This window comes from Polypterus senegalus, chromosome 6 (assembly GCF_016835505.1).
Source record: "Polypterus senegalus isolate Bchr_013 chromosome 6, ASM1683550v1, whole genome shotgun sequence".
In the NCBI taxonomy this organism is placed as follows: Eukaryota; Metazoa; Chordata; class Cladistia; order Polypteriformes; family Polypteridae; genus Polypterus; species Polypterus senegalus.
In genome coordinates this window covers 46,407,775-46,435,328 of record NC_053159.1, presented here as the reverse complement: position 1 = coordinate 46,435,328, position 27,554 = coordinate 46,407,775, and the positions used below count along the sequence as shown (strand labels likewise).

General features: G+C 37.4%; 1 protein-coding gene and 1 long non-coding RNA gene across 20 annotated transcripts in view; one reads left to right on the top strand and one right to left on the bottom strand.

The window, feature by feature from the left end:
- The window catches only part of LOC120531014 (tumor necrosis factor receptor superfamily member 14-like), a 174,282-nt gene that overhangs the window by 111,728 nt on the left and 35,000 nt on the right, over positions 1–27,554 (bottom strand). For 15 of the 16 annotated variants that reach the window (XM_039755943.1, XM_039755944.1, XM_039755955.1 and 12 more), the window contains one exon: positions 23,638–23,718. The gene's annotated coding sequence lies outside the window, so the exon portion shown is untranslated. Of the gene's footprint in view, positions 1–6,395; positions 6,458–23,637; positions 23,719–27,554 lie in introns of those variants that run through there. The other variant, XM_039755946.1, reaches the window with a different exon arrangement.
- LOC120531016 lies at positions 6,732–9,696 on the top strand. Of its 4 annotated transcripts, XR_005634056.1 has the most exons (6): positions 6,732–6,906; positions 7,335–7,493; positions 8,014–8,080; positions 8,339–8,413; positions 8,737–8,921; positions 9,399–9,696. It is a non-coding gene; the product is annotated as an uncharacterized LOC120531016 (long non-coding RNA). The 4 variants fall into 4 exon arrangements; XR_005634054.1 differs by lacking the exon at positions 7,335–7,493; XR_005634055.1 differs by lacking the exon at positions 6,732–6,906 and having other exon boundaries at positions 7,134–7,493.

Below are 27,554 nucleotides of genomic sequence, written 5' to 3'. Positions count from 1 at the left end.
CGTGCACGCAGGCAGGCAGGCCCACGCGAGAGACGGACAGACACGCACGCACGCACGAGAGACAGGCAGGCAGACACGCACTCAGGCCCACGTGAGAGACAGACAGACAGGCAGGCAGGCAGGCAGGCAGGCAGGCAGGCAGGCAGGCAGGCACTCACTCACTCACACACACACACACGAGCGCGCAGGCAAGCATGCAGGCCCACGCAAGAGACGGACAGACACACACACACGCACGCACGCACACACACACACACATGCGCAGGGAGGCAGGCCCACGCGAGAGATGGACAGACATGCACGCACGCACGCACACACACACACGCGCACGCACGCACGCACACACACACACGCGCACGCACGCATGCAGGCCCACGTGAGAGACAGACAGACAGACACGCACGCACGCAGGCAGGCAGGCAGGCCCACGCGAGAGACGGACAGACACGCACGCACGCACGCACGCACGCACGCACGAAAGACAGGCAGGCAGACACGCACTCAGGCCCACGCGAGAGACAGACAGACAGACAGACAGACAGACAGACAGACAGACACTCACGCGCGAGAGGCAGGCAGGCAGGCAGGCAGGCAGGCAGGCAGTCACTCACTCACTCACACGCTCGGGCAAGCATGCAGGCCCACGCAAGAGACGGACAGACACACACACACACACACACACACACACGCACGCACGCACACACACACACACACACACACACACACGCGCAGGCAGGCCCATGCGAGAGACGGACAGACACACACGCATGCACACACACTCCCGCGCGCTGGGAGGCAGGCCCACGCGAGAGATGGACAGACATGCACGCACGCACACACACACACACACGCGCGCGCACGCATGCAGGCCCACGTGAGAGACAGACAGACACGCACGCACCCACACACAGGCAGGCCCATGAGAGAGACGGACAGACACACACGCACGCACGAGAGACGGACAGACACGCACGCACGCGCGAGAGACAGACGGACGGACGGACGGACAGACAGACACGCACGCACGCACGCACGCACACACACACACAAACAGGCAAGCAGGCCCACGCGAGATATACGGACAGACACGCACAAACAGAGAGACACACTCACACACACACAGGCAGGCCCGCATGGGGGACAGACACGCACACACACACGCAGGCCTGTGACAGAGAAAGACACGCACGCACACACACACAGGCGCACGCGTGCATTGTGCTCCAACAATGCTGGATGGATTAAAAGGCAGAAGTCTACGTGACCATCATCATCAAGCCCTTCCGTGAGAACCCTAAATCTAAAGAGGACTGTTTCATTTATGTTAGGTAGAATGCCCAGAGGGGACTGGGCAGTCTCATGGTCTGGAATCCCTACAGATTTTATTTTTTTCTCCAGCTGTCTGGATTTTTTTTTGTTTTTTCTGTCCCCCCTGGCCATTGGACCTTACTCTTATTCGATGTTAATTAATGTTGATTTATTTTGTTTTCTTATTGTGTCTTTTATTTTTCTATTCTTTATTATGTAAAGCACTTTTAGCTACTGTTTGTATAAAAATGTGCTATATAAATAAATGTTGTTGTTGTTGTTGTTGATTATTTATTTAACAAAAACGGCCTTTGCTGAGAGAGCTGTGGACCCAAAACACCACAGTTGGCGTTTAAATACTTGGGATCAACAGTACAGGGTAATGGGGATTGTGGAAGAGAGGTGAAAAAGAGACTGCAGGCAGGGTGAAATGGGTGGAGAAGAGTGCCAGGAGTAATTTGTGACAGACGATTATCAGCAAGAATGAAAGGGAAGGTCTACAGGAGGGTAGTGAGCCCAGCTATGTTATATGGGTTGGAGATGGTGGCACTGACCAGAAAGCAGGAGACAGAGCTGGAGGTAGCAGAGTTAAAGATGCTAAGATTTGCACTGGGAGTGACGAGGATGGATAGGATTAGAAATGAGTACATTAGAGGGTCAGCTCAAGTTGGACGGTTGGGAGACAAAGTCAGAGAGGCGAGATTGCGTTGGTTTGGACATGTGCAGAGGAGAGATGCTGGGTATATTGGGAGAAGAGATTCAATCATGAATAATCCACTGCATCCACTGAACAGTGTCATCTCCAGGCAGAGGAGTAGCTTCAGTGACAGACTTTTGTCACTGTCTTGCTCCACTGACAGACTGAGGAGATCGTTCCTCCCCCACACCATGCGACTTTTCAATTCCACCCGGGGGAGTAAATGCTAACATTAATTTTATTTTTATTTTTATTATTACTATTTAATTTAATATTGTTTCTTTGTATCAGTATACTGCTGCTGGATTATGTGAATTTCCCCTAGGGATTAATAAAGTATCTATCTATCTATCTATCTATCTAGAAGGATGCTAAGGATAGAGCTGCCAGGGAAGAGGAAAAGAGGAAGGCCAAAGCGAAGGTTTATGGATGTGGTGAGAGAGGATATGCAGGTGATGGGTGTAACAGAACAAGATGCAGAGGACAGAAAGATATGGAACAAGATGATCCGCTGTGGCAACCCCTAGCGGGAGTAGCCGAAAGAAGAAGAGGAGAAATTTGGGTTTGGCCCGAACATTTGTGCATGGATCAAGCTACTGTATACCAATCCAGAAGCTTCAGTTTGTATTAACAGTTTGTTAATTAACAAATTAACATTTGTTTTGACTACTTTAAACTAGAACGTGGTATCACACAAGGATGTCCCTTGTCACCACTGCTATTTGCAATTGCCATTGAACCACTGGCAGTTCACTGTCGAAATGCTTATCAGATAAAGGGGATTATCAGAGAAGGACTTCAACAGAAAATTTCTCTATATGCAGATTATATGGTACTGTATATATCAGGCCCACAAAATATTGTGCCTGCAGTTTTAACAGCACTTACAGAATTTCAAAAGATCTCTGGTGTCAGAATTAATTTGAATAAAAGTATGCTGTTCCCAGTGAACTCTCACGCATCCAATATTAGATTGGACACCGTCCCTTTTATCACTGCAGATCAGTTTAATTACCTAGGGGTAAATATCACAAGTAAACATAAAGCTCTTTATCAACAAAATTTCGCCATCTGTATGGAAAAAATTAAGCAAGACTTGCATAGATGGTCGACCCTTCATCTCTAGCTGGAAGAATTAACGTTGTTAAGATGAATATCCTTCCTAAGCTTCTCTTTTTATTTCAAAACATGCAGTACTTCTTTAAATGCCCTGCTTGGTGCTCCTATTAATGCAAGTTATCGCTGATATACTAATAACCCAATTGTTCTTCACGCACTCAGAATATGGAACCAATGTACTGTAGACAGCATTTTAAGATGGAGAATCTTTTATCTGTGCCACCTCTGCATGTGAACCACCTTTTTCAACCCTCGCAAACATATGCAGTTTTTAATATCTGGAAAACATTTGGGATTAAATTACTTAAAGATCTTTATGTAGACAACATCTTTGCATCCTATGAACAATTACAATACAAATTTAACTTTCCAGCTACACATTTCTTTCACTATCTTCAAATTAGAAACTTTGTTAAACAGAACCTGCCCGATATTCCTCATCGCCCACCTTCCTCTATGCTGGAAAAAATATTGTTCAGTTTCGAGGACTCAGACAGCATTTCTGCAATATATATAATTATTTTACAGTCCCTCCCTTTCAAAGATCCAAGAGGACAATGGGAAAAGGATCTCCCACTCAACATATCAGAAAAGAAGTGGAAGGTAGCAATGCAGAGAATTTACTCGAGCTCCATATGCGCAAAGCATACAATTATTCAACTCAAAATTATATCTCGAGCACATCTGTCTCACTTAAAACTGTCCAAGATGTTTCCAGGGCAAGATCCAACCTTGGAACACTGCAATCAAGTTCCAGCCTCACTGGGTCACATGTTTTGGGCCTGCACCAAATTAATATCATTCTGGACAAAAGTGTTTAAGTGCCTTTCAGACAGCCTTAGTGTCACAATCCCTCCTAACCCATTAACAGCTGTGTTTGGCGTACTTTCAGATGGGCTTAAAGTGGAGAACAACAAACAAACTGTGATTGCCTTTACTACACTATTGGCATGCAGACTTATTTCGCTAAACTGGAAGAATCCTAACTCCCCACTTTTAAGTTAGTGGGTAACTGATGTTTTATATTATTTGAAATTGGAAAAAATCTAATTCTCACTTAAGAGGATCTGTGCAGAACTTTTTCAAAACCTGGCAGGATCTAATCAATAATATTTTAGAATAAGTTCTTAAAGCACTGAGGAAGCATATTCTCTTCCCATTTCTTTTTCTTCTCCATTTATCTTTATCAGCCTGTTAAACTCATCAATTTATTTGTTTTTACAAGCTTTAAGTTTTACTCCGTTGGCCATGCTCTCGTTCTCAGGGGTGGGGGTCGATTTGTTTTCAATCCTATTTTTTGTAAAAATGTATATATTTGTATGGAATGATTACAATAAAAAAAAAATGATGAAAGACTAAGTATTCACATCTGGGTCTTATGTGCATTAAAAACAGCTCAGTGTACTGGGAGAGATGTATGAAGTAACACCAAGAGAGCATCATAGACTAAGTGAGACTCTCTGTGCATGTAGGTGCAATGCTCTGCATAATACTATGAATTGACTGCCTGCCATTAAACAAGTCCTGCAAGAGATATACCAAGACAACTATAGGGATTGATTTGTTGAGGTGCGAGGTCTTCATGCACAGTTAGATATACAGCCTATTGCTTGTATTTTTATATCCTGTAAAGTTTTTGGAGCTACCAGACTTCTATCTGAAATGTTGCAATCTCCATCACTTGAACTTCCAAAAGCTGTTGATTTAGTTGAGGCCTTAACTCAAACTTTGAACGATTACAGGGATGAGCCATTTTTAATACCATGTGGAGAGAAGTGTTGAAAATGGCTGAACAATGTTATATCACAACAGAGCCAGCTGTAAAAAGAAAAAAAGGGTAAGCACTCAAATTAGTGGAAACTGTACTGCATTCATTACTGTAGGTCAGAAATGGTCAGATTCCCTTCTAGACAATGATAGCTTTCATGTAACCATTTTTATTCTTCTCTTAGATCAGATGTTCCCTGAGCTTAGTAGACAATTCTCTAATAAAACCTGTGACATAATGAATGGCATCTAAAGTTTAAACCCCAAAAGTGTTGCATTTCTCAAAGAGGACGCTCTGTTTTTTTATGCTAGAAAATACAGTATGGATCAAACATTGAGGACCTGGGGCATGAACTACATCAGTTCAGAAAAATTTTACAAAGGAAAACTCAGAATGGCAAGCAGAGACCCTCTAGCATTGTAGAGTGGACGTCACTTATTGAACCTTATGAAAAGTTTTTTGAGCTCTTTAAGCTCTGCAAAACAGCAGTATCCATCCCAGTAAGTACTACTTCACTGAACAGAGTTTTTTGACACCAAAACAAGTTAAGGCCTATCTTTGGTCTACTATGGCGGTGATTGAGCAATTTAGATATACTGAGTCAAAGAAGGCAAGAGGATTTAATCTAAATGACTGTTCACAAGAAACCATAAAAGCTGCTGAATAAAATTGATGTAACAAAAAAAAATGAATAAAACTAAACACCTACAGACCCTCTGTTAAGTAGAGGGCAAAATAATTGATGTAAATATGTTAACACGTTAAAGCTAGAATAATAACCCTAACAGTTGTACATAATACCAATGTAAAAATGTCACGTTTCTGAAATAAACATTGCATTAACAAAATATAAATTGGCTTCTGAAATGTATTTTGCTTCTTAATGCCTGTGATCGATTTGATTAATAAATAGAGAAAAATAAAGTTAAATGCATCTGTCAACCGCCGAAAGGGTCAAAAGGGGCCATTGTGTGAATTGGAGTAATTTTACGTGAACTTGGAACAAATCACTTTTGTAACATTAAGTAGTACCGGACAATAAAACTACTGCTTTCCGGACTAAAACGCCCACACATCACATCCCCTTCCCCTTTAAATGCTCAGTATAAATAGTGAGGTAGGTGTATAGAGCAGCCAATTATTCTTAATTAACGGGCGTCACCAAAAAAAAAAAAAAACAAACCCACACAAAAACAGTATGGTAACGTAAACTTTCCACGTTTACAAATGAGTCATGAACTATTAAGACATCGCACTGCCCCAGTCTGCAGCGCTTTCCTCCGTCCTGAAGGAGCCAGAGTTGCCTCTAAGGCTTGCATATTGTAATCTTTTTAGTTAGCCCATAAAAGGAGTCATTTTGCTTGACTTATTTTAACGGAGAGAACTAGCAGCTCTCGAAAACGTATTCATGTATCATAGATTTAAAAAAATTCCGTTTACTTAAATCTCGTATTCAGGTAATACGTGTAAAAAAATAAAGTTCGATTAGGAAAGACACTCTACCTGGTCAGAAAAGGTACACATTCCCGCTGTATTTTCCTTATTCTCTTTAATAAGTATTAAAACTGCAAAAGAAAAAAAAATCCTTAAAATGGCGTCGATTGACATAAGACCCAGATTGGTTTGTTTCATTTTACTAGAAAAACGACCTCCCACTGACGTCGGACATCTTAATGTCAACATCTACTGTAGTGTACGCACTAATTATTTAATTATACAGCTACATTAATAACTTTACGACCTCAACCAAACAAAGAATTAAATACGGCTATTGCTACGTGAAGTATTTTCAACTTTATTCAACTTAAACATTTTGGTAAGAAAAAAACTGAGAAGGGTCCGGCTGCAGGTCGCAGACTTGGCCTTCCACGCCTCCTGCCTTGCACAGTCCGCCCCACAACCGCCTACAGTCCGTAGAAAGAGAAGAAGAGCTGCTGCTGTAGTTTTTCCAATACGAAAAAGAAAATGAGCTGAAAACGTTTTCCGACACGGAACAATGGCACAACAGAGCCAGGTATGGACTCACAGAATAAAAAGCTCAGTATATTTAAAGAAACTTTAGATCAATTAAACAAAACTAATGAGATGTACGATTATATACTGTATAGCGAATCTAAGTGTTCTCTGTTTATCGTCATTACTGACATCCTATTTTTAAGCATATCGTTTTAATTATTTTTTACCTCTTGTATTATTTCTTTTTAATATTTTCCATATTATTTCATCTATATTAACTTTTTCACTTATTTATGAGATGTTATGTAGAGAATCTGCAATGTTAGTGTACAATATGAAAGGTATTTATGTTTATCGTCGTCATTAACGTGTGTTAAATATCTTATTTAACTTGATTTTCTGTAGTTAAGTTAGCTATTTATAAAAGCACAATAGCGCTTTCTGCCAATTTAGTATTACATATTATATTTGTCATGATTTCCACAGTCACATTTCTCCATAAAGGCAGAGAATATAAAAACAACTTTGATTACATTGATTAAATATCCAAATGAATCCAAGTGCCCTCTTTGTAAAAAGCAAACAGACTACAACATCCTGCTGCCTGCCTTCAGAGTCCTGAAGTCCACATTGTCAAGTATGCAGGTAGTGTGTGTATGCCAGGAGTGTGTTCTTGCAAACAATACTGACGTTTAGATTTCTGAACTGGAACTTTTTTAAATACAGATTAAAAACCTGAGCATTTTCCGTTGTTTGGCAGGTTTTACTATTTACAGATGTAACACAGGGTGTGTAACAAGTGGGCTATTCTATTGTTGTTTTTGTTTAGAAGGCATTGTCAACAGTTTACTGTATGTCAGTATTTAATATTTTTGTTTAATTTTTTTTACCCCTTGTATTAGGGCCTCCCAAGTGTGTTCTTGGTGTGTGTGTATGTGTGCGCCCTGTAGTGGGCTGGCGCCCTGCCTGGGGTTTGTTTCCTACCTTGAGCCCTGTGTTGGCTGACCCTGTAGTTAGGATATAGCGGGTTGGATGATGGATGGATGTATTAGGGTCTTCCAAGTCAGATGAATAGCCATTATTGTGGAATTTCCATGATGACGGTGTGACCATTTCATATTGTAACTATCATTTTGTGTATGTCTGTATTTAATGTTGTGTCCAGGTTTCCAAAGGACCATTGAATGGTGTCTCTGTATTTCATCCTCGAGGCCCCCTTCAATTTTAATGAGGTGTGTCTCAACTTTAGTTTATATCTGGTTGCTGGTTCCCATTTTTGCCACTTTCTACAATTTGTGTTGGATATTTGTGTTATGTTTAATTTATTTTATATATATATACATTTTATTTCAGCATACTGTCCATAATGCTTTTGAAGTTCCAGAAATGCCTACCTTTCAAAATCCAGATATTTTAAATGTATGTTTAGAATAGTTTGCATAAATATTTTTGTAACATTAAACTCCTTTTAACAACGTGACTCTGCTCAGTCCTCTTTAGAATGACATGCCAGCTTTGAGGAAGTGCTGGTGAAGAATGTTACTTGAGAACTCCAGCCTCAAGGGGTAAATGACATTTAAATTTCCTTTAATAACTTTTATTCACTTCTGTGGTAATATGGCAAATTAACATAGCCATATTGTAAATCAAAGACAAATAGTCATAATGTTTCCCATTATAAACTTAGTGCTTCTTTTTGTAATCACTGAAGTAACTGCTCACATCGGACTGAGCGAGTAAACGCCTTTCTAAATGAAGGCCAAGAACCAAACAAAAAATTAGGAGGTACAGAAATAATGGACAGCCAGGACAGGGTAATTTATTGTGCTTATTCTTTTGGTTCTTTTTTAACATTTCCTTAGGTAAAGGTTATTTTCTCTGTTTTCAGGTTTAGACTTTGTCTTCTCATTAATGGCTCAATAGAGTAAAGACTTGGCACTACGTCTGAAATGAAAAAAAAATGTCTTGCTATTCTGTTCCATAGCACTGCGTTCTGCAGGTTTCAGGTCTTTACTTTTAGAAGAAATGTCAGTCTCCTTTCTCCAACATCCAGCACAGGTCACTGATGAGCAGGTACAGACGCCTCATTTTATAAACTTCCATAAGAAAGATGAATTACATTTTGTTGATGCTGGCTTACAATGCCTATGGTGTAGTGAATAAAATGTATAAAAAGACTTCATGCTTGTCTCAGATGCCGACTGTTAATCGTTAAGCAGTAGGAGTCAAAGCCTAAAAGACTAACAGCCTATTTTACATCTTCTGACAAACTGGAGTGCTAGTACAACTCTTAAAGGCCTTAAAACTTTTGAAATGCATTGTGTGCTGTGTTAATAATAGTGTATGGTAAGAAACATTGAAGACTTGTAGAATCTGTGATCGAAAGCAGTAATGTTAATAATGTATAACAAATTAAATATACTGTACATTATTTTTTTTTTTTACTTTCCTTACATTTCTTGTAAATGTGGAGGAAAAGGCTATAAGCTTTATGATGACCATTTAAAGAATTTTCTTTTCTTTTTTTTTTTTTAATAAAACGTATTACAGCAACACAGAATCCTTCAGCATCTTACCGAGGCAGAGAAGTGGTGTGCTAAGAACATTTCAGGGGGCACATCTCACTCCCTGCATTACTGTCAATGGACAAAGACGACATTGAGGAGGCCCTTCAGAAATCTGATTTGCTATCTGAATTTCCAGAAGAAGACGAGAGGGAATATGTCCTTAGACCCTTCATCATCCTTTATTTCACATATGGAAGACATGCATCTGTTTTTAGATAATGTGAGAGGAAAAAGGAAAATGACTGTTTTGTCAAAAAAAGTAACAAACGTACATTTGTTCAGTTACAACCTACAACTCTTGTTCTATATTTTATATATTCTTTAAATTTTTGTAATAAATGTTGCAAACCAACTTCATCTTTACAGTCCACTTCTGTTCAGATCTGCACTTCTTAGTGTTATGTATTAAAATAATGTTTTATAAAGTAGGGCAAAGCAATTTTTGTTTTTAAAGCACATTTACAACAGCAGCCAGAACTAAACCAAAGTGCTGTACAAGAAAGGGTAAAGAGAAGTTCAAATACACTGTATGTACACAGCACAAAACTGCAAGAATAACCAACCATTACATAAAAGATAAACCTAAAATGCCCATACATACATACATATTTCTAATCATGAATGTACATGAGCCGACATATACACACAATGTCAACCTCTTGCAGAGTCAAATGGCAGCAAGAAGAAATAAGACTTTAATGATGACTTAAAAATGGCCTGTGCTGGAGCAGACCTAACATAATAAGGTGAGCCATTCCAGAGAAAAGCAGCAGCCACTGCAGACACCCGATTCCTCCTTTGCTTCAGTCTCGACCTCTGCACAACTAAGAGCATCGGGCTGGTAGACCACAGGGCTCTTGTTGACACATACACGTGAATAGGTTCCAAGAGGCAAGATGGGGCTGATCCATTCAAACATTTGAAAACAAGAAATAGAATTTTAAAATCAATTCTGAAATGAACCAGAAGCCAATGAAGCAAGGTCAGTATTGGTGAAATATGGCCACACTTACAAGAGCCATTCAATAAGTGAACAGCAAAGTTGTGGAATAGCTGTAGGTGTCGTAACAGGGCCTGACCAACACCTGCATACAAAGAACTGCAATAGTCCAAATGAGATGTTATAAAAACTTGGATGGCCTTTTCAAGATCACAGAAAGAAAGAAAAGCCTTTACCTTAAAGTCTCAGCTGGAAAAAGCTTCATTTAACCTCACAATTTATCTGATGGTCGAGTTTGAATGAGCTGTCACAGATCACACCTGGGCTAACTGAAGCTTTATGATACATACTGTATATATGGCAAGGGGTCCAAGAGCAACTTTAGAGACACTCAAACTTTTTTAACTTTTGGAAACCATGATCACAGTTTTATTATCATTTAGTTTAAAATGCATTGCCATCCAAGTTTTTATATTATTCAAGCACGCATGGAGGGTCTGTATTTTCTCGCTTTGATTTTAGTGGCAAATATATTTTAGTGTCATCAGTATAGAGAAGCCATACTTGTTAACAATGGAGCCTAAAGGTAACATGCCTATCAAAAAGAGAACTGGTCCAAGGATGGAGCAGCACAAGTAAGAGGAGCTACAGAGGATGAGAACTCACCCAAATGAATAGAAGCGCTCCTATTTCTTAGATAAGATTTAAACCATTTCAGAGCATTACCTTGGATGCCTATATACTGTTCAAGGCAGGATACAAGAATCATAAGATCCACAACATCAAAAGCTGAGGTAAGATCTAGCAGTACAAGAATGGCAGAATCTCAGGCATTAGTAATTGGGAAGAGGTCACTGTTAACCTTTAACAAGGATGTTTCAGTGCTGCAAGAACATCTGTATCTGGATTGGAATTTTTACAGAATGCTATTTTCATCTAGAAATGTTTGAGTTATGACAACTTTTTCTAAGACTTTAGATAAAAAAGGCAGTTTAGAAATTGGCCTGAAACGTGACACATTAGAGGGTCCTTATTTTGTTTTATTATAATACGTTTCTGCACCATAGCGTGTTTCAAGGCAGCAAGAACACAACCAGAAATCAAGCTAGCATTTATTCAGGTAACAATACTTGGTCTGACAGAATCAAAAAAACCCTTTGCTAATCAAGAGGGGGCACAGTTCAGGGGGCAATTTGTAGGATTCAGGTGTTGCACCAAATCAGACAACAGAGGCGATGACGCACGCAGCTCATAGTGGTCAAAGACAGCTGAACGCACTATGGGAAGAGATGAATCCTGAACAGGCAGTGAAACCGATGACCTAATAAAAATAATCTTATTTACAAAAAAGTATATCACCGTTTGGAGAGTAAGTTGGGGTATGCGACAAATGACAAATTCCTAATGCAGTAGTGATTAAAGGATTTAAAATCACTAAAAATTGACTTGTAATTATTGCATCGACCCAAACAAAATATTTTTAAAGTTAAGTTTAAAATCTGTTAGTTCAGTTCCAAAATAAATAAAAAAGACGGTTAATGGAAGTGCAACTTTCCATGATGCAAATGTTTACATTTCTTTAGAAAAACAAACGATATAATATTTATTAAGCAATTTAAGAGATTTGCTTCACTTTATTTGATAAGTACATACTTATAAGTTAGGGTCCCAGGGAGAACAATTATGTATTAAAATTAAAAACCAGGTAAACGTTTGAAAGTTTAATAACTCCACTTGAAATTTATCAACATTACAGAAGCAGCATAGAACAAAATTAAGAAAACACAATTCAAGACAGACAATAGAAATGAAGGTATGAACTGTATAATAAGCTGGATCATTTAAAAAAATTGTTCAATAAAAACAATTCCAAAAGTTTCTTTTACTGAGAACTCGAAAGTTTAGACATTGATTTTCATGCCTGTTGATTGTTATGTTGTGTTATTGATCATCATTTATTTTGTAACATAGACTAATAAACTAATGTCATTAACAGAATTTTCCTTTATTGAACGAGGTTCCAGAAATAATGTCAGACATTCCGTTTAGTACAAAAGTACCGTAAAAATAACTTCAAATATTTTGAAAGATAGAATTCACTATAATAGCAGTTAGAGCAACCACATTCGTATTTGCTATGGTGTTTCCTTAATCTAAAAATATGTTATGCTCTCTTTCTTTTAACTATATCGAATCCTGACTCAAAAATTATAAAACTGTTGTTTCTAAAAGTAAATACGAGAATAATATTAAAGAGAAACTCGTGATTGCAGGAAGTCATATTAATATCGTCGTTTAGGGTTACAGGGTAAATCAACGTTACTAGTTTTTCAACGAAAGCGATGCAACAGAGGACAGACACGAATGCTGGGAACATGGTGTGGAAGGCTGGAGGCGCGGAAGGCCGGGGGCGTGGAAGGCCGAGTCTGCGAACTGCAACCGGATACAATTGAAAAAACTCGTATGCGCTGGACTTTCATTTTCACGACACTGCCTGATATGCGTTTCTTATTTTACGACACGAGTCCACATCCGATTTGCATTGCGCATGCACTCTCTGCTCACTAAACAACTTTTATGACACTGCACGAGCCCGGTTTGCATTGCTATTCTTTATGAATCAATTTTGTGGTGCAGTTTATCTTCGTCTACTGTGAACTCATCGTTTCTTACTGGAAAAGATGAGAACTTTTATACCATCTTGAAAGAATATTTTTCACTTGAGGAATTTACCTTCAGTCTAACGAAGAGGAAGCGAAGTGAAGTGAAAAACGACATTTCTTTGAACTTTATTTTTACGTTTGGTATCTACAGCTTTTTAACAAATGAAGATAAAAAGAATTTTACTTCTCAGATGAAATACGACCTTCGTAATCTCGTGGTTCAAAGGTAAAAATAAAGAGTATTTCTCCGTATTAACGTTAATGGAGTAATGGAAAATACGTGCATTTTCTTAACACTGTATTAACGTTATTTGGCATGTTTTTTGCCTGCATTTTTTTGTCCTTAAAGAGTAAACTGCATGTTAATAATTAAGCAAAACATTGTATCTAGTTTCTGAATCCTCACAACCACAGTGACAGTTGTTTTTCTTAGAGGTACATCAATACCGACAATAACAAAACGGGGCTGTTGCGTTATGTTGTGAAATAACATTTATTTTCTCATGTTGTTTTGCTTTATTGTATTTTGAAAGAACCTACACACACTTTTCTTTAAATGTAGTATCACATTTATTAATTTACATTACCTATGCAGTAGACATTGTGTAAAACTATGTATATCTAAACTTATTTAATGTGGACATGTGCGGTTACATGCAGACATCTTAAGTTTTCAGTTTGCCTTGGTACTGCTCTACAGGTGTTCCAAGAAGTAAGGGTAGACTGTATTGATGTTTGAATTAAGTAGGTGAACCTCATTTATTTATCTGTTGTGTTTATTTATTTAACACTTCTAGGGTGGTGGAAGAGTTTGGCCAGATAATAGAGCTGCAATTGAAGAAGAATGAAGGACAGATAGGTGACATGTTGGAGTAGTGCCCAGAATCCCCCATCTGAATCTCCAGTCTTGATCTACTGACTTTGCTGGGGTTTTTTCCACCCAACTTCTGAAAAACTGAGCACATTTCTTATGTCTTTGTATTATTGCCCAGGTTGCATGTCTTCTGTAGGGTTAATTTTAAATTACAAGTATATTTATATATATATATATACTGTATATATACATATATACACAGTGGGGAAAATAAGTATTGAACGGGTCAACTTTTTAAAATATTTATAATATGACTATTGACATAAAATTTTCACCAGATGTCGGTAATAACCAAAGTAATTTACACATACAAACAAGTCCATAAATTGTGTGTAATAAAGTGGAATGACACAGGGAAGAAAGTATTGAACACATGAAGAAAAGGAGGTGCAAAAAGGCATGGAAAGCCAAGAAACCAGCTGAAATCTGTTAGGTGGCACAATTGCTTTCTAAATACTATCAGTACACATTAATATCAGCTGGTTTAGTCCTTTTTTTTTTTTATTAATTTTATTACAATCCATACAAAGCAATCAAGATTTTACAAAAAGAAAAATTGAGTTAAGAACAGATCGATCCCCACCCCTGAGAGAGAGAGCAAGCCAAATAACGTTAAATTTAAGGCTTGTAAACATACCTGATTTAAAAAAAAAAAAAATTCTCTGTGCTTTATGAACTTATTTTAAAATATTACTGATTAGATCCTGCCATGTTTTGAAAAACGTCTGTACAGATCCTCTAACTGAGTATTTGATTTTTTCCAGTTTCAAATAATATAACACATCGGTTTCCCACTGACTTAAAAGAGGAGAGTTTGGATTCTTCCAGTTTATCAGAATGAGTCTGCGTGCCAACAGTGTAGTGAATGCAATCACAATTTGTTTGTCTTTCTCCACTTTAAACCCCTCTGGAAGAACCCCAAACACAGCTGTTAATGGGTTAGGAGGGATTGTGAGTCCAAGGCTGTCTGACAGGTAATTAAAAATTTTTGTCCAGAATAATGTTAATTTGGTGCAGGCCCAGAACATGTGACCTGTTGAGGCTGGGACTTGGTTGCAACGTTTGCAGGTTGGATCATGTCCTGGAAACATTTTGGAGAGTTTTAGTCGAGACAGATGTGCTCGATATATAATTTTGAGTTGTATAATTGTATGCTTTATAATTGGAGCTTGAGTGAATTCTCTGCATTGCTACTTTCCACTCCTTTTCTGATATATTAATTGAGAGATCTTTTTCCCAGTGTACTCTTGGATCTTTGAAAGAGAGGGATTGTAAAAGGATTTTATATACTGTAGAGATGGAGTCTAACTCCTTGAAATTGAGCAATAATTTTTCCAGCATGGTTGAGGGTGCAAGATGAGGAAAATCTGGAAGGTTCTGTTTAACAAAGTTCCTGATTTGAAGATAGTGAAAGAAATGTGTAGCTGAAATGTTAAATTTGGAATGTAATTGTTCATAGGATGCAAAGACGTTGTCTATATAAAGATCTCTAAGCAAGTTATCTGGAAAAAATTTGGAATTATTAAAAACTGCATATGTCTGTGAAGGTTGAAAGAGGTGGTTCTCTTGCAGAGGTGCCACAGATAGAAGGTTTAGTCCTAATTGATGGCCTATAAAAATGTTTCTCATTACCATGGTGTCACACAAGAAGCATCTCATGATGGGTAAAACCAAGGAGCTCACTCAAGACCTTTGTAACCTTATTGTTGCAAAACATACTGATGGCATTGACTACAGACATATTTCTAAACTTCTGAATGTTCCAGTGAGCACCACTGGGGCTATAATCTGGAAGTGGAAAGAACATCATTTCACCATAAGCCGGCCACAACCAGGTGCTCCTCGCAAGATTTGTGACAGAGGAGTGAAAAGAATAATCAGAAGCGTTGTCCAAGAGCCAAGGACCACTTGTGGAGAGCTTCAGAAAGACCTGGTATTAGAAAGTACAGTTGTTTCAAAGAAAATACGTAATGCACTCAAACTGCCATGGGCTGTATGCAGACTTGCATGTTGAAACTTGTTTAAAGTTTGCTGCACAACATTTGGACAAGCCAGTGAAATATGGGGAGAATATAGTCTGGTCAGATCAGACCAAAATGGAACTCTTTAGATGTCATTGCACACACCATGTTTGGAAGAGAAATGGCACTGCACATCACCCCAAAAATACCATACCAACAGTGAAGTTTGGAGTTGGAAACAAGATGTGGGTCTCCTTTTCAACAGGATGGATAAATGGAGAAATGTACCGGGACATTCTTGATAAGAATCTGCTGCCATCTACCAGGATGCTGAAGATGAAATGAGGGTGGACATTTCAGCAAAACAATGATCCTAAACACACAGCCAAGGAAACTTTCAGTTGGTTTCAGAGACAGAAAATAAAGCTGCTTGAATAGCCCATTCAATTACCCGACTTGAATCCAATTGAAACTCTATGGAAAAAACTGAAGATCACATATAGAAGAGGCCCCCAGAACCTTCAAGATTTGAAAACAGTTTGTGTGGAACAATGGGCCAAAATCACACTTGAGCAATGAATGCGACTAGTTTTTCCACACAGGAAAAGCTGTCATTACCAACAAAGGCTTTTCTGCTAAGCATTAAATAAATTTCAGTATGCGTGTTTGATATCTCTTTCCTGTCATTCCACTTTATTACACATAACTTAAGTTCATAAATTATTTGTTTTGATTTCTTTGTATGTGTGGATTACTTGGGTTGTAAATTTCATCTCAATAGCCCCATTAGAAATATATTTGCTGAGAAAAATAATGACACATTCAATACTTATTTTCCTTGCCGTATAGATGATGGTTTTGAATAGTTTTTCCCCCTATATGTTTCAATATAATCTTTAGTTGCTCAAACATTGGTTTGCTTTTAATTCCAAAATCCAGATGTAAAAATTGTTGAGGTGGTTTTCTGCACTTTTTTGACAAAAATCTGGAATGCTTTTCCAATAGAGACATGCCAGGCTACAAATATCAAGCATTTAAAAAAAAAAAACAAACATTTTTTTAATTCCTTCCATTATGAATGGTACTACTTAAAATTTGTAAGATTTTCTCTAAGTAATAACCTCTGTTTTTTCTAAGTTTTCTTTTTTACAGTTTTTTGCCATGGTACCCTGCATCATTGCCACCTGGTTAACACTAGAATTACCAGAGCCTACGAAAAAACTCGTAAATCCGTCCCACCTTAAATTGCTTCTTAAATCCCTTCACACCTCTCCGCCAGCGTCCTTTTTCCTAGAAGCTAGAAGCAGCCGGCTATTCCATTCACCCACCAATTTAGAACGTGCACGAACTTCTCTCAGCTCATGCCTTGATTGAGTATCTGGGAGTGAAGTGAAATTTTAGAGTGGAAATAATAGCTTCTCCAGCGTTTGTGTGTCAGAACCCTTTGGAGGGTGGGGCGTTAGTATGCATCGTGGTACACTGCAGAGCTATAGCGCATCTTTATGTGAAAACGCTGGCGAAGCTGCCTTCTTCGTATCTCGCCGTCACTTGATTTTCTTTTTATTCAGTTTTATTGAGTGTTCTTGCCAGTCCCCGCATGTTGCTGTATGCTGTTTCTTTTGTACTCCAGGACATGCAGAGGAGAGAATGGTAAAGAGCAGTAACTTCGACGCCATATTCAATCATCAGACACTCCCCATCTGCCCGTGTCACCAAAACACAGGAACATATGTTGGTGTAAAAGTATAACAAAAGTGCATTTTTATTCAAGTGCACTTTTTCCATCGCCTTTTCCTGTAAGAAGCAATGTACACACTTCTCTCTATGCTGTGGTTTCTATTAAACACCTGAAAGAAAGAGACAATATATGTGAAAACATCATCGCACTAATGCAATATTATTTGAAAACGAACAGCGTCAGATCGGGTGTGAATTTATGCAGGAACTGGAAATTCTCTGATGTGGGACCTTCCCCCAGGGAAGAAAGTACAGTGTCAGGTGCTCATTCAGTGTAATAGGAACCATAGCACAGAGAGGTGTGTACACTGCAACAAGTACACGTGTCGTAAATGTAGGAAGGATGGTCCTTGGGTGTGTGGGAACTGTTAATATTCGAATGTCATGATTTTATATAGCACGGAATGGAAATCAGCACTTCTTAGCATTGCACCATGCAAGCTGTCGTATCAATCGCCTACTGTAACTTGCTTTCTTTTTTCTTCGGTTATACAGGCAGTCTTGAATAAAAGTGCACTTGTTTTGTTATACTTTTACATCAACATATGTTCCTGTGTTTGAGCATGCTCAAAAAATACACGTGTAATGCCACAAAAAGTGCACGCAGATGCTTCATTTCGCAAACATTGGTACGAGAATGCAGTCACAAGTACACTGCAGAGCTATAGCGCGTCTTTATGTGAAAACAGCCGTGTCAGATGGGGTTGTATGGATTGATTCTGAACGCGACTGAGAGAATGAAAAGTGAATTAAAAAAAAAAAAAACAAAGCTAACCTTTACAAGGATCATAAATTACACCGGCTGTTACAGACTGAAATCAAATGTATGCTTTTATTCTAAAATAGTAAGACTAAGAGCAGTTTACTTCTCAAAACGGAGTGGTGCAGGTTTGAACTCGTGACCTTTTGGTTCCCAGTCAGCAGCTGATTCTATTGCACCACAGAGGCAGTCATAACAAAGGGGTGTCAATGTCGCATGTTAAGGCGGCTTTTTGTTTCTGCAGTTATATGTTTGAATAAAAGCGCAATTCCAAATAACGATCTATTATTTCCACTCTAAAACTCCACTTCACTCCCAGAAAATCAATCAAGGCATGAGCTGGGAGAAGTTTGTGCACGTTCTAAGTCGGTGGGGATATGGAATAGCCAGCTGCTTGCAGCCTGATTTTTATCAGCACATTTAGATGACAAAAGACGCTGGTGGAGAGCTGTGAACGATTTTAAGAAGCGATTTAAGGTGGGACGGATTTACGAGTTTTTTCGTAGGCTCTGGTAATTCTATTGTTAAGTCAACTCTAATTGCCTGTGTTGCTTTAGAGAAGGAAAGTTCACAAGATCGTGCTGATATGCAATTATTTTCGGAATTAGACTGCCACATTTATGTATATTGAGATGTGAAGAGGAGGCTGAACAGGCTTTGGGTTGGGAACCTCTTAAGGTTTATAATCTCCAGCATCCTTAATTGCTGGCATTGTTTTTCTTCCTAGCCATTTGATCATGCAGTGTAGTTAGTTATTAAAAAGGACAATGACCTATCCATTTGCTTCTTATTTACTTTTATTATCCCTTTAATTAACTTTTATACCTGTGTTTTTTATAGGGAAACTTGAGCTACACTTGCAAGAAAAGGTGTTATAGAAATGTTATTCGTGGACAGAGTTTAAGGGACTGATTAGGGAAAAGCATTAGTTTAGATGTAGCAAGGTTTTTGTGGCATGTTGCTGGATAATAACTCTGACTCTTAATGTTATCTTTTCTGTTGCACAGTTTTATTATTCATAAAGCTAAATTAGCTTTACCCCATTTTTTGATCAATTTCAGTGATTCGGTTTTATTGTATCCAAAACCTAGGCTGACATTTTTTAAAAATACTAAGGCAAAAGTCTGTAAATATCTTTTTTCCCTTGAGCTAGTAACTTTTTAACACAGCCCCATCACTGGCCATTTTCATTGTATTTGTGTTCTAGTTAAATGTATTTATCTTTTTTTTACTGATTTTTATTTTTTCCTACTCGTTTCACTTCTAACGTTAAATATATATTGTAATTTTTTGAAAAACGCTTATCCCATATTTTCAATTTTGTTTTAATACATGCCATTTATTTATTTAATAAAACTGTATTAGTATGTATTTCCTTTTTTAAATTAAGTTATACAAATTAACAATGGCACATATAAGACTAACAATACAATATGGGTGTATAAGAAACATTCATATTTGAACACAGGGAGATGAAGTAAATGCCCACAAAAGACGGTGGTGATGTGTTATGTGGATTAGACATGTAAGAAAGAGTTTCACTACACTCTGTTCACATGCTGTTAATTGTGAATTAATTCTGGTCTGCCACTAAAGAATACATTTATTTTACTGGAACCTGGAGAGGAACTGATTTGTTGTATAACTGGAATATGAACGGCGACAATAATCCTAACAAGGTTAAAAATTAAACTGCGAGTAAGTAGCCGACTTCAGCCTCGTGTTATCTTAAAGATTTTAATTCCAGTCTGAAGATGCACTGAAGTAAAATTGCATTTTTAAATATGGATAAAGCATAATGCTCCCTCACTCTTTTGTTTTTATTCCACAAAGTAATCCCCACCAAAGAAACTGCAATCCTGCTCCGTCCTCGCTGTTAGTGACCAGCGTGTTCCAATTTTCTGCCCACAGATCAACGGCACTTTCATTTCCAGGTATGTCTGTAGAATTTGCAGGGACCAGGATCTTATCACCCTTTGTGATTGTCACTCTGTGTTACACACAGATAAAAATCTGTAGAGCGGAGTTTCATGCAACTTATACATGTATGCAAAATCCAAGAGCGGTGGTCTGCTCCCCTTGGGATTTTGCACGAGTCGTACGTGTATCTTAAAACATTTACCATTGGTCAGAAACTGTTTTGTATACAAAGAAGATCAGGGGCTTACAATTGTTCATGTATACCTGGGGCTGGGCATCAGACACTGCTGTCATTGGGATGACTACAAACTGTTCAGGAAAGCTTCCACTTGAAAAACTGCAATTATTAGCATCCTCAGTTGCCAAACTGTTAAAAAAGGGAAGGTGATATAACACAGTCGTAAACATGCCTCAGTTTTTTAAACATGTTGCAGGCTTCAAATTATATTTACAAAATGCATTTGAAATGGTCGCTGAAAATATTGAAAATCTTTTCTTTATACTTTTGTCAATTAAATAAAGGTTTGAGAGATTTAAAAAATCACAGATTTTTGTTTTTATTGTATTTTTGAAAATTTCCCAGCTGTTCTAGAAATGGGGTATTTAAATATATTTGTGTTTGGCAATTTGCGGTTTGTATCAAGTTCTATTTCATATTATTTTAAATAGATATTATACATGTTTCTTGCATTTAATGCTTCTTTTGGTCCTTTATCTGTTATTAATATTGTTTATATATAATCCATACTTATTAAAAGGATAATGTATTATTGTACAATTTGACACATTTTAAACAGCCAAGTCAACCGAGTATTGGTATTTTGCACTTTCTTGTAGGCAGTTCTCTTTTTATATTTTATATATTTTTATTTTGTCTCAATATACTTTATTTTTCTGCTGCTTTTATTTTTTCAATAATATATAAATTGTTTACTAAACTATTTGATATCATATTACACCACAGTACATTTGGTTAATTGCAAATTCTTAAAATAAAGATTTTTTTTAAGACTAAAAAGCTTTTGTTTATTGTCAGCTTTTGATTCATAGCAGCTTTTTAACGTTATGAGTAATGGCAGCTTTATGTAAGCGAAGCACAGTCCTTTGATAAGATACCTGTCTATATTACAGGGCAAACTTTTACAAACTCCTATAACCCCATTCGTTTATGATCAATTATTATATCATGGAAGTCTTTTGGGGTATGGGATGAAATAAGATTACCTGGAGAAAACTGCATGTGAGCACAGGTTGATACTGCAAACTTACAGAGGTAATGGCTGAGATGGGAAACCAACTAAGATCCATGGAGCTGTAAAGTTGCAGTGCTAACCAATGTGTCCCTATTCTGTTGTAGGGCTTTCTTTTATTTCTTGTACCTTATGGTTTTTCTCTGATCCTTTTTCTCCATCTTAACCAAGTAAGTCTGGCATGCATGGCCTTTAAAAAACTCGGGAGTATCTGCAAATTGTTTTAAAAATAAAAAACTGAAATCTCTCATACATAAAAGCATTCAGACCCTTAATTCGGTACTTTGTAGAAGGCCATTTGGTAGCAATAGGAACTGTGAATCTTCCTATGTCTCTACTAACTTTGCACACCTGGATTTAGGGAGTTTATCTTACTCTTTCTGGTAGGTCTACTCAAGCTCTATTAGAGTAGATGGGAAGCATCTGTAAACTGCCTTTCAATCAGTTTCTCCACAAATGTTCTATGGGGTTTAAATCTAGGATCTGGATGGGTTACTTAAGGACAGCCAGAGATTTGTCCTTAAGCCACTGCACCATTATGTTGGCTATATGCTTCGGGTCATTGTCATGCTGAAGGATCAACTGTCACCCCATTCTGAGGTTGTAGGCTATCTGGAGCAGATTTTCTTTAAGAATCTCTCCTGTATTTGGCTGCATTCATCCTTTACTCAATTCTGAACAGTCTCCCTGTCCCAGCCACTGAGAAGCACCCTCTTAGCATGCTGCTGTCACCATCATTAGGTAGGTGATGAGCAGTGCCTGGCCTTTGCCAGTCATAGTGTGTGGAGTTCTGCCCAAAGAGTTAAATTCTTGCCTCATCCGACCAGGGACCAGAGGATTTCTGAAGCTTTGTTAGACTGACCATTGGGTTGTTGGCCACCCCCCTGACAAGTGCTTTTTTTTGCCTGTTACTCAGTTTGGCCACCCAGACAATTAAGACAACTGGTGGCTCCAAACTTTTTCCTTTTCACATTTATTGTGGCTATTGTGCTCCTGGGAACACTCTGTGCTTTAAAATGATTTAATACCTTTGACATGGTGTATGTCTTTCCACATGTTGATTGCATAGGTCTACACAGAGTTCTGTGGACTGTATGGCTTGATTTTGCCAAAATGCAGTGGATGGAAGATATTGAGAACAGCATTTAATAATAATATTGCTGGGTGACATGGTGCAGTGTCGCACTTTGACATGATAGTCAAATTACATGTTAATATGAAGGATTCATCTGACTTATAATAAATATATAATAACAAGAGAAATGTGTCTCAGTTAAGCCACCTCAGAACACTCTAAAGTGAAGTTTTGTTAGTAGGTCAAGGTGCAGAGATTAATAAACACTTTACTAAAGCTTTGTATGTAAGTGTTATGGAGACCCAAAGAAGTGGTTATTAAGGTTTTGTTGCATAAAAGTGAATGAATAATATATTCATTTTTTTAGTACCTAAACTAATGTTTTATCCATACATTTAACAGTTAATACAGATATCCAAAAACAAAAGAAAGAGGTATAAATAAGATCCAAAGAGGATCTTGCACCCTGTTTTCCCATGTCAGGCGTTTCATACTGTTACAGTGTGCTCATCATCCTCTTTAACAGCTTACAGAACATTATTTGTTGTGAAAAACCTAACACAAGAACTTATTTAGGAAACATCCTAATAAAAGATAATGTTGAATAGTTGATTTTAAAATGTTGATTTTTCAAAACATTTCTGTTCAATAAACATAAATAAACAATACTAGTTTTTTTTTCCAGGCACTCATTTAACATTTACAATAAAGAGAGTTTCAAAACCAGAGAAGAAGTTAACAATAGTCCCACAGAGGATTTTGAAACCCCATTTTCCCAAGTCACATGTTTCATGCTTTTTTAGTGTGCTCATCATTCTCTGTAACAGCTGACAAGTCCAAAAACATGTGATGTGAAATCCCTAACACATGAAAGAACCTTTTTAGAACATTTCCTTAAAAACAATGTTGAATAATGTATTTTAAAAAAGTAACAATTTTTAATAAACATATTTTTTTAATCTGAAAATGAAACAGTAACTAAAGACCTCCAATCTTGCTGATTATGGATAACTATTTACTGTATGTGGAATTAAAGTATTACCTTTCATAGTGAGTACATAAGGAGTGGAATGCTTCTTGTTCCTGTGTCTTGTTCAAGTCATTGCGTTTCATATAACAGATCCTAAGGGAAAAAAAGTATTTTAATTTTATTATAAAGACATATTTCTATGCTTTCTAAGTTCTGATAAATGATGAGTGAACAATTATTTTTTCCTTTTTTGTACTCGTTACTGATCCAGTGAGCTGTAAAAGAACTGTAACTATTTAATTTTAAATACACAGCACCTGCAATTTTTTTTAAAATTGTATTAATTTTATTGTAATCATTCCATACAAATAGATCAATTTTTACAAAAAATAGGATTGAAAACAAATCAACCCCCACCCCTGAGAAAGAGAGCATGGCTAACAGAGTAAAGCTTAAAGTTTGTAAACATACCTAAAATTGATTAGTTTAAAAGGGCAATATGGATGAATGGAGAAGAAAAAGAAATGTGGAAAGAATTGCTTCCTCTGTGCTTTAAGAGCTTATTCTAAAATATTATTGATCCTGCCAGGTTTTGACAAAATTCTGTACCGATCCTCTACCTGAGAATTTGATTTTTTCCAATTTCAAATAGTATAAAACATCGGTTTCCCACTGACTTAAAAGAGGAGAGTTAGGATTCTTCCAGTTTAGCAAAATAAGTCTGCGTGCCAGAAGAGTAGTGAATGCAATCACAGTTTGTTTGTCCTTCTCCACTTTAAGCCCATCTGAAAGAACACCAAACACAGCTGTTAATGGGTTAGGAGGGATTGAGACACCAAGGCTGTCTGAAAGGCACTTAAAAAGTTTGGTCCAGAATGATATTAATTTGGTGCATTGCTACCTTCCACTCCTTTTCTGATATATTGATTAAGAGATCTTTTTCCCATTGTCCTTTTGGATCTTTGAAGGAGAGGGACTGTAAAATAATTTTAAATATTGCAGAGATGGTGTATAAGTCTTCGAAATTGAGCAGTATTTCTTCCAGCATGGAGGAGGGTGCAAGATGAGGAAAATAGGGCAGGTTCTGTTTAACAAAGTTCCTAATTTGAAGATGGTGAAAGAAATGTGTAACTGGAAAGTTAAATTTGGAATTGTAATTGTTCATAGGATGCAAAGATGTTGTCTATAAAGAGATCTCTAAACAATTTAATCCCAAATCTTTTCCAGATATTAAAAATTGCTTATGTTTGTGAGGTTGAAAGAGGTTGTTCTCTTGCAGAGGTGCCACAGATACAAGATTCTCCATCTTAAAATGCTTTCTACATTGGTTCCATATTCTGAGTGAGTGAAGCACAATTGGATTATTAGTATATTGGCGATAACTCGCATTTATTGGAGCACAGAGCAGGGAATATAAAGAAGTACTGCCGGATTTTACTTCTATTGCGGACCAAGCCTGTGTATGTTCATCTATTTGTGTCTAGGTTTTTATAGCTTGTATGTTTGCTGCTCAGTAATAAAACTGAAAGTTAGGTAGAGCCATGCCACCTTCTGCCTTAGGTCTTTGTAGGGTCGCTCTTTGGATACGTGGATGTTTTGAGTTCCAAATAAATGAGGTTATTGTTGAATCTAATTGCTTAAAAAATGATTTATTGATGTATATTGGAATGTTTTGAAATAAAAAAGCTTAGGAAGAATATTCATCTTAACAGTGTTAATTCTTCCAGCTAGAGTGAGATGAAGGGTTGACCATCTATGCAAGTTTTGCTTAATTTTTTCCATACAGACGGCGAAATTTTGTTGATAAAGAGCTTTGTGTTTACTTGTGATGTTTACCCTAGGTATTTAAACTGTTCTGCAATGATAAAAGGTAGGGTGTCTAATCTAATATTATATGCTTGAGAATTCACTGGAAAGAGTACACTTTTATTCAAATTAATTCTGAGACCAGAGATCTTTTGAAATTCTGTAAGTGCTGTTAAGACTGCAGGCACAGAATTTTGTGGGTCTGATATATACAGTACCATATCATCTGCATATAGAGAAATTTTCTGTTCCAGTCCTTCTCTGATAATCCTCTTTATCTGATTAAGCATTTCGACAGTGAACCGTCAGTGGTTCAATGGCGATTGCAAATAGCAGTGGTGACAAGGGCATCCTTGTCTGGTACCACATTCTAGTTTAAAGTAGTCTGAACAAATGTTGTTAATACAAACTGAAGCTTCTGGATTGGTATACAGTAGTTTGATCCATGCACAAACGTTTGGGCCAAACCCAAATTTCCCTAATGTAGTGAAAAGGTATTTCCATTCAATCATGTCAAATGCTTTTTCTGCATCCAATGATAATAATATTTCTGGGGTGTTTGACTTTTTTGGTGATTATATTACATTAAACAGGTGTCAAGATTGGAAGATAAGTGTGACCTTTGATAAATCCAGTTTGATCTTGTGATATTACGAAGGGCACTTTCTCCATCCTTCTAGCTATGATTTTTGAGAGTATCTTAACATCATTATTCAAAGTGAAATTGGTCTGTATGATGCACATTGTAATAAGTCCTTATTTTGTTTAGGAAAGACAGTGATTAATGCTTGGCGAAAAGTTTGAGGTAGAATTTGATTGTCTCTAGCTTCTGTAAATGTTGCTAATAAGAGGGGAGCTAGCTGAGTGGAAAATGTCTTATAACATTCTACAGGGTAGCCATCAGGGCCTGCTGCTTTCCTGCCTTGTAGTGATTTTATAGCATCTAGTAATACTGATAGAGCTAAAGTTTATCCAGTTCCTCCACACTAAAATTATCTATTTGTGGTATCTGTAATGTATCCAGAAATGCATTAGATTGTGTGTTGTCTTCTTTAAACTCAGTAGAATATAAGGATTTATAGTAGTCTCTAAATGTGTGCATTATATTTTTATGGTCAATAATTTAATCTCCGTTCATGTTGGTGATTACTGGGATTACATTGTGAACTTCTTGCTAATGGATTTGTTGAGCTAAAAGCTTATTAGCTTTCTCTCTGTGTTCATAGTAATGATGTCTGGATTTATAAATTAGTTGTTCAGTTTCTTTAGTTGTCAAGAGGTTGAGTTCTGAATGCAGAGCCTGCCTTTTCCTATGTAGAGCCTCGCTTGGAAGCCTGGCATGTTCTTCATCTATTCTAGTAATTTCTTTTAGCTCTGATACTTTCTTGGTTTCTAATTTATTTCTGTGGGAAAGATATGAAATAATCTGTCCTCTTAAGAAGGCCTTTAGAGTTTCCCAGAGTATTCCTACAGACACCTCTGAGGATCTATTTGTCTCTAGGAAGAAACTGATTTGTTTGGATATAAATTCTGTACAGTTCTCAACTGCTAATAGAAGTGGGTTAAGATGCCATCTGCGAGGTGAGTGTGTGGGGCATAATGACTTTAGCTCCAAGATCAGAGGTGCATGGTCGAAATAACAATAGCATCGTACTTGCAAGATTTAATCTAGGCAAGAAATTATTATCTATAAAGAAATAATCAATTCTTGAGTAGCAATGATGTACTGGTGAGTAGAAAAATATTTCTTGAGTTTGGGTTTAAAACCTCCAGGGTCTGATAAGTTGTGGTCAGTTATAAACTTTGTAATTGTCTTTGCAGTTTTAGATGTCACCCCCCCGTGACAGGAGTCCTATCTAAGAGTGGATTTAAAACACAATTAAAGTCCCCAGCCATTATAATTTTATGAGTGTTCACATTGGGAATGGATGCAAATACTTTTTGCATGAATTCCTTATCATCGACATTAGGTGCATAAACATTTATCAAAATCATTTTACAGTTAAATAAGTTGCCCATGACAATCACATATCTCCCTTCAGGTTCAGATACTACATCTAATGTTACAAATGACTGTTCTATGTATACTTCCCACTCCTCTAGTTTTCTTTGTAAAGCTAGAATGGAACATTTGGCCAGTCCAGTCTTTTGCAGCTGGAACTGATCCTTGCTTAGTAAGTGGG